The following is a 7,979-nucleotide window of genomic DNA, read 5'->3' as shown; positions in this document are numbered from 1 at the left end:
AAATCACCGGCTCTGCTCACCGGCCTGACAGACAAATGGGGTGCCTCGGAAAAGCCGGCGCATCACTCTGGGATGAGAGGAGGAATAAAATCGGAAGGTTCCTCCCTTCCTGCTGGCTTTCTCTTTTTTGTATTCGCTGAGAGAGGAGATTAAATACCACAGATTCTGTATGTATGGTCTGTTTCCAAAATGTGAGAATTATTAATGGCTTTCGCGGAGGGCCCGTTTAATCTTGTGCCAAGCCGCAGTCATCGCTTTTACCTTGGGCGGTTTCCCCCTCTTGCAGCTGGAAAACAGGAACCGGGCTTTTATCCTCGCAGCAAAGGCAGAGGAAGCGAGTGGGCAGCGTCAGGGCGGCAATTATATGACCGAATAATCATCCCTCTTGAGGCAACACGTAGCATTATGATGCTAGCAGTATTTAAAAAACTTCCCAACCGCATGTGATTGGATGGAAGACGCCAAACGGCGCCCGACAAAGGAGCCGCCGCGGTCGCTTAATTGTTTCGCACCTCCGCCGAGGTTTGTCGCCGTGCTGCTCGACCGCTTTCACCGGCCGACGATTAATATATGGGGTTGTTATCAGCAACGTGCTACTTTGGGCCAGAGATGCAAGAAAGCGCACCTCCCTGTGCCCCCCCCCCCCCCCCCCCGGAGCGAGCATACCTGCAGCCACGTGCTACATTTCACACCGAGGCCACGAGTCAGGTTTCAATCACAGGAGGGTGAGACAGCTAGTAAATTATTGCCTCGTCTTCTTGACCTCATGACCCGTTGACCCTCGGAGAGATGCGATCCGATTGGCCGACTGAGCGTGTTTGCATGAACCGCTGAAGGTCTGCAGCAGCTTTTACTCTCATTCCAGTTAAAACCCAGAACATTAGCATTAGCAACCTGCTAAGCCCAAATGAAGCCAGAGCTAAGCCTAATGGTGCAAGTTTTAATTGCCCCAACTTCAGAACGGGCGATTGACGGGGGGGTCACCTTCACGTTAATCTGAGGCTGGTTCTCCACCTTCACCCGACTCGGTGTCAAAGACTCACCTGAGTCTGATCCGTGAGGCTTGACATGCGGCATCACCTGGGGGGCCAAACACATCCTGGCCCCCAGAGGGCTGCTGAAAGTTTGGTGGTCTACTCTTCGTGCCGCGGTGACCCTCCTGAATGCTGGGATGAATGTAAAGGTAAATCCCTCCTGCTTCGATGGCACACACTCCAACTAATGCCCTCTTCAGGGTTCCTTTGAAGGGGGATTGAGTTATTGATACAGCAGATCCGTCCGGCGGCTCGCCTGCGAGGGCGCAAAGCCACCAGACAATGCTCGTTACGCAACGGGCTCCTTGCCCTTGGCATTCAGCGGACTCTGGCGAGGAATCCATACGGAGGGACAGTCACGTCCCAGCGGGGTCCAAAATGTAATTAATAACTTCTCCCTCGCTTTAGAGGCCGCGCCTCCTATCTTTACCAATATATCACCGGGCAGCGTCCGCACAGACGGAACTTCACAAGCCTTTTCTCTCTGACCTTGGCATTTCTTCTCAGCCGCCGATTATTGATAATTTTCTGGCTGCAGTGCCTCTCCTCATTTGTCATGATTATTGCTGAATTTTTAAGCTGTCATCCGTGAGCATGGATCAATGGTTGTCGACTTCGCCTTTGTCACATTGTCAGCGCAAACAGCCCTTCCTCTCTAAATGAGGCTCCTCTTGCTCCTGTATCTATTAGCTGTCTGTCTCACTGGGCACTTGATCCTTTGTTGGGTCAGTCTATACATCATCCCTCCAATCAATGCCTGACACTTCCCCATCAGGAAACGGGCAGAAGAATGAGCCGTCTGTTTATATGTATATTCGCTAATGCTTTGTACGTTTAAGCACAAAGCGCCGGCGGCGGCGGCGGCGCTAGCCTCTCAAGGTCAGACTCCTTAAAGATAACTCTGAGCAACAAGAGAATTGCATTTATAATAGGAGGCGGTTGACAATCCAATTCCTCACGTGTCAAATATTCCGTGTAATAAGGCCAGATCTGTCAAACTGATTAATGAATTGTCACAGCAAAAAGGAACCGGTTGTAACTGGTAGCGTCTGACGATGCGTCTCATTCCGGTGCACAATTTGTACCCGCGGCCGGGCCAGTGGCAAGCCGGGCCGTCCCGGCTCTGCCTCGTCTGCACCTACCCCCCCCCCCTCGACTGGCTGAACAGGTCTGACAGGCGGATTCCTTTTCATTCCGACGTATTAAAGGTACTTTCCTGCTCTGACAGCCTGCTCTGTTCTGCCACCTCCGAGCCGGGCTTCACACTCCTCTGGGCAGCCACTGGTCTTGACAGACCACTGTCACTTCCCATCACCTTCTCCCTCGATCCCGCTCCCCCCCCTCCAAGCTCGCAGACCCACTTCTCCACCAGTGCAATTATTTTTTTTGACAAGCCATCCATCAGCTTTAACTTTAAAGCACTTTCACTGATACCCATTGTTACAGTTCTGTGCCTTTTTATGGAGGCGGCGGGAGAGAATATGATACCAGACATTCAGACTAGCCGACCATGGAAATCTACTTTGTTCTGTTCTTTATTTCCAATTTTCTGTTCCATTTTTGCCAAATTATGCGTATTTGTTGTGCATAATGTGCCCTTGTCAAATCCAATTAGCATGTCCTAGCATGCGCTGTGAGAAAAAGGTTGGAATATGCTAGCTGCATTTGGAGGAAAAGGCTAAAGTCCACCTTAAACAGCAGCTAAACTCGTATGTACTTTGTGCTAAACAGCTAATCGCCCCTTGGCGGCGTCGCCACGCCCAACCCAAGCATCTTGTGTCGCTTCCTGTCAGGTGGACTCGACAGAGTCCCCATGATGAACGGATCCGTCATGGCCCGGCCTCCGTAATTACAATGACAGCTGAGAAACGTTGGTCCAGAATCCGTCTTGTGCCGCGAGGAGCCCTAATTACTATCTCTGTGTGGGAGTTAATGACGAGAGGTGGGACCAGCATCTGGGGGACTCGAGGGGACGCTGCCCCCCCCCCCCCCCCCCATGCCCGTGACATTTGCCAAGTCCTAACAACCCGGCCGCCAACGGCCCTCAGAGGTCCGCCCTGCTGCCCAAACAGGTTCTACTCGCCTACGTCTTCATCCTCTGCTGCTGCTGCCGTTCTGTTGAAGGTTCACCCCGCCAAAATAAAAGCTGAATTATATTGTATCAACTGATTATTGTGACTAATTATATTAAATGCAATGATTTCCATCGGCGTGGAGGTGAGGGGATAATGACTGATTATTTTGTGGATGTTATTTCCTTCAGCGTTTCATGCTAATGGAAGGCGTGGACGAAACTAAAATTATACTCCAACTTCTGTCTCTAAGGTTTTTTAATTTTCAAACTGGTTTTTGAAGCTATAAAATGTTGCAGATAGTGGGGAAACGCTAGCATCTCGTGTCCAATCAAACTAAAAGGGAATCAGCCGGTGTTTGACGCGACTTTAACAACAGACTCTTAGCGACACGGTCGATAAATGTTCTGCTAATCCAGCCGTATCGCTCGCACTCCTTCACCCGCCAATAACTCGCATCCCCAACGCTGTAAAACTGCACGATGTAAAGACTGCAGATAACGAAATCCCAACCACAACAATAAAAAAAAGTGTGAGCATATGGTTCTGAATGACCCAGATGGTCCGATCACTCCTGAAGACTGGCAACTTATCTCCTCTATCATGGGATTTGGGAGATGATCAACAATTAAGCAGGTGTTGATAAGAAGTAATGAGAAAATGTTCAATCAGCCCGGAGTGTATGATCTGCCGTTTATTGGTTATTATATGCATTTAGTGCTGCGTGCGATCTGGCCCCTACGGAAGCTGACATGTTTGGGCTGCACGTCGACACAAAGCTAATCGCAGGCAGCTGCTAAAGACAGAGACGCCGTCCTAAGTGACAATATGTCACGTGAAACTGTGGGTATTAATAAATCAAAGTGACCCCTTCCTGAAGCCAAACAGATGCAACATGGACATTCCTGAGTAATAGATGCCATAAATTTTAATCAGAAGATTTAATAACGGTGCAGGTAGCTGCGAGTGGGAGCGCCCGTTTGGTTTCATTTTGGAATACCAAGTGTTTTGTGCATGCTCCCATCAATCACATCCAAGCAGCTGGAGTCATCCCTCCTCTCATTATGTACGTCGAACTGTATATTAAAGATGGCGTCGTTAAGGTGAGCGGTGTGTTTGTCGGCGGCGGCGGCGGCTGGGTGGCAGCGGGGGTTAACGTCCTGGCTGCTGTCGGCGTATTAATCACCGCTGATGCGGTTTGTAAAAGGATTGCTGCAGGAAATAAAGACACCAGGGTGTCAGCTGCAGTGCCCTGATGTGACTCCATCAGACAGGAGGATCCTTGGGGGGGGGGGGGCAGAGAGAGGGAGCAATCAGTCCTGGAGTCAGTCACCTTGGCGCTGACGCAATGTCATCAAAGTCCACGCCATCACTCCTCCGACCGCACAGGAGCATTATTTAAACTCAAACATCACCAGCGGCTGAATGTCAGCAGAAGGGCGCCGGCCGACAGGCGCCCCCCCCCCGGATTTATCGACGGAATCAGGAATCAATCATCATCCTGTGTGAAAACTGCAGTCAGACTGTGTCCGATAGAAAACGGAAGATATTTGGGTAAACTCACAAGCTCTATGATGATGTCACCGTGATGTCATCACTCAGGTCAAATAAACAATAATAATAATAATCCAAATCCATGGACAGCATTTGAGGATATCTTCAGGTGATCACATGATCAATGAATGTTGTTGGGCTAGGCGTGTGCAGGTTGCACAGGATGCGCTCCTTCAGGGTTTCCTCCAATAGTGACCGTATCAGAAGAACAACCATGATGACATCACACAAATCAGTGAGATGTGTGAGCAGCTCCGGTTCAGGGGTCATCAGAGAGCGCTGGCATGGGTACCAAGTAGGTGGTGACATCATCTGTCACCGTGGTAACTGACTCAGAGTTGAATTGAAGTTTCCACTAAAGAGACTTTCTGAAATTCTCCCCAACACTAAAATAAAGCAGGCCTGTTTTGGTGAAGCTCACAGCTGTAATACGGACATATATCAACCGGATTCATCTCCATCTTGCCAGCCAGGTAAGAAACGACCGCACCCCCCCCCCACCCCCCCGGGCTACGTCTACTTTTGGCTGCAACAGCAGCTGTGTGAACTGAGTGATGGCCCCAAAAACAAAGCCATTGTTGGTTTTGGTTTCCCCCCCCCCCCGCGAGCTGCATCTGTTAGCATTAACAAAACCAGAAGAGAAAAACCAAGAGAGAAGAAGCAGAAGTCCTGGGCGAGGCAGCGGGGTTTTAATAAAGTTTTATAGTTTAAGAAGCAACAGCTCATGACTGCGTCAGCATTCACGTTAATTCCACGCTCCTCCGAGGCCCGGTCATTATTACATGCATCAAATGTAATTCACTATAATCCATTTGATGCTGTTTGGGAAATAAAGCATACGACTGTGGTGAAGAAGAAAATAAAACAAGAGCAGCCGTGTCGGCGTGCGTTGAAGCGGATTCCATTTCATGATGCTGCCATTCTTCATGATCCAGAGCAAAGATGCTGACTTTAAAAACCGTCTTAAATGCAGGAAATCCACAGAGGAGGGATGGGACGCGGGGAGGGGGGGGGGCGATGTTTGGATGTTACCGGCACATTTCCTAACCTACAGATTTAAAACGCAGCTAGCAGCAGCTAGCGGCCAAATGGACCTCGTGTCTGGGCTCCGGATCTGTTCTGCCTGCCCTCCCCGTTTCCTATCCGGTCGTCCGTGCACGGATTCACACACACACAGAAAGAGAAGCCATTTCTCTTGGTGTTATTTCCGGCTTCCTGGACCCTTCCGGGTCGACCCACCGCTCCGACCTGCCTCCAAAAGGAGGGTTATTTAAGAAACGATTAGGAGCACACACAAAGCAATTTGCAGGCAGTGTAAGTCCTGAGGCCGAGCCGCCGAAGGGCCTTTCAGCGCTGATTTATCACGCTGTCGCCTTCACAAGGCAACATAATTAATAGGAGCATAGACTTCTAATTCCACACGCCTCCACGGCCAGTGGAATCCGTTTGATTTATGACGGCCGAGGACTTTGCATTTTATCAGTTCATTCGCTCGTTATTTATGCTGATGACCAATTTCGATGGGTCGCCATCATCTAACGCGCTACTAATCAAAGAGAATTAGGGTTCACTGCATTATTTAGAAGCCGCTAATTTATCTTTGGAACGAGGGGAAGAAACGTCGGCAGGCAGGTTCAGCCGGTCGACTCGGTTTTCAGCCGCAGCCTCGATCAGCAGAACGAGAGCAACGTGCCTCTGAAATCATGAATATGCTTGATTTCTTATTCTCTCTGATTACAAATTCAATGGTTGGCAAAATAGAATATTTGAAAGGTTAAATATACAATATCTAGGAAGTGTAGAAAAGCATGTTTCTGCCAAGTTTCTCTGCTAAACATTGAGCGGTTATTCCAGGACAAAAGACGTTTAAACGGTCCGATGGACGGAAGCAGAGAAGCTTAAACAACGTGACATCATCATCTGTCCAGGACGCCACCACATCTATGTATAGCCACGACGGATGGCAGCCGCGCTAATGTGAAACTATCAAAAAAAACATCTCAGGTCTTCCTAAAAGCCACCGGAGGAGCCTCAAATCACCGCAATCAATCAAGGCGGGATTTCACGTTTCCTCAACGTGAACGGCAACGCAAATGCTGAGCGGTGAAAAACAACCGCAGCGGAAAGATTTTCTCCAGCAGCCGAACAATAAGAGTGAGTTATCGTCCTGCTGAAATAATGGGTCGGGAACGGCCAACAGATTAACACGGCGCATGATAAGGAACGGAGATGAATCGGGTCACATTGCAGCTCTGTTTGTTAGAAGAACTGCTCCTGCTCCGAGTGTTATGAACCTGCAAATGCTATTCTGAAGGTTAAATTGTGTATTACTATAAAACAAATTGAGATGGAGAAAACCGCCGGCAGTGGGACATTATTTAACGTCCTTGCAGGCAGCGCCACAAAAGGGTATGATTAAGACGCAATAAACCTTACAGTCAAAGAAAAATAGCCCTTGTAAACAACGCAGTAAAGAAGCGAGCTGCTTCGCAGCGCATGCGGTCGGTTTAAAGCGCCGCATAAGTCATTTTAATGCTACGGCAAACTTCCCAGACACGGATATTAGATTGGAAAACATCTTGAGATTAAGATTTGACCTTCCTGCAGAAGCTGCAGCACAGAGCCGGACGCAATCCTTCTTATTCCTGCTGGTTTGCGGGGTGGGGGGTGGCGCCCCCCCCCCCCCACATCAGTCCTATTATCTTTAATTATGCAGCACAATGACCGATAACGTGTTTTCTGACAGAATGAATCACGCCGTTCAGGAGTGACACCATCCAGTCCATCGACCGAGCTGCATCCTCCCTGTTCACGAGGTGTATCGTTTATCCACGGGGGAACAGGATGCAGAATTTACACAGGCCTGTCAATAGGCGCGTCGAAAGGACGACACTTAGCATCTATCATCCAGGGAATCAATGCCATTTTTCAGCCATGAATCCCAGGAATAAATGGTGGAAAGAGAAACATGACGCTCCTCTGGGAGCGATGGAGGAGGAGCGGCTCGGTTTCCTTCTCCTCGCACGTCGCCGCAGCTCAATGCAAAAGGTCAGGAGATGCTACGGGGAACGAGCTTTTAAACGTTAATGATCTCTGGAGGATCCGAGGAGCAGGACGGATACCTAGTTAGCCGCGAGGCAGACTGACGTTTTAGTCAAAAAATAAACAGACACGGCTTTCTCCTACAGCACTTGAATGCACCAGAAGACAATGAGACGTTTGTGGGATGCTAACAGTGGCGACACTTTTGTCCCGTTCAACTATCTTCGAGGAGCAGCATGCTAGTAAACCGATGGAGGGAAACATGTAAAAGCTAATG

This window comes from Brachionichthys hirsutus, chromosome 21, assembly GCF_040956055.1.
Source record: "Brachionichthys hirsutus isolate HB-005 chromosome 21, CSIRO-AGI_Bhir_v1, whole genome shotgun sequence".
NCBI classification, from domain to species: domain Eukaryota; kingdom Metazoa; phylum Chordata; class Actinopteri; order Lophiiformes; family Brachionichthyidae; genus Brachionichthys; species Brachionichthys hirsutus.
Note: the sequence above shows the minus strand (reverse complement) of the source record.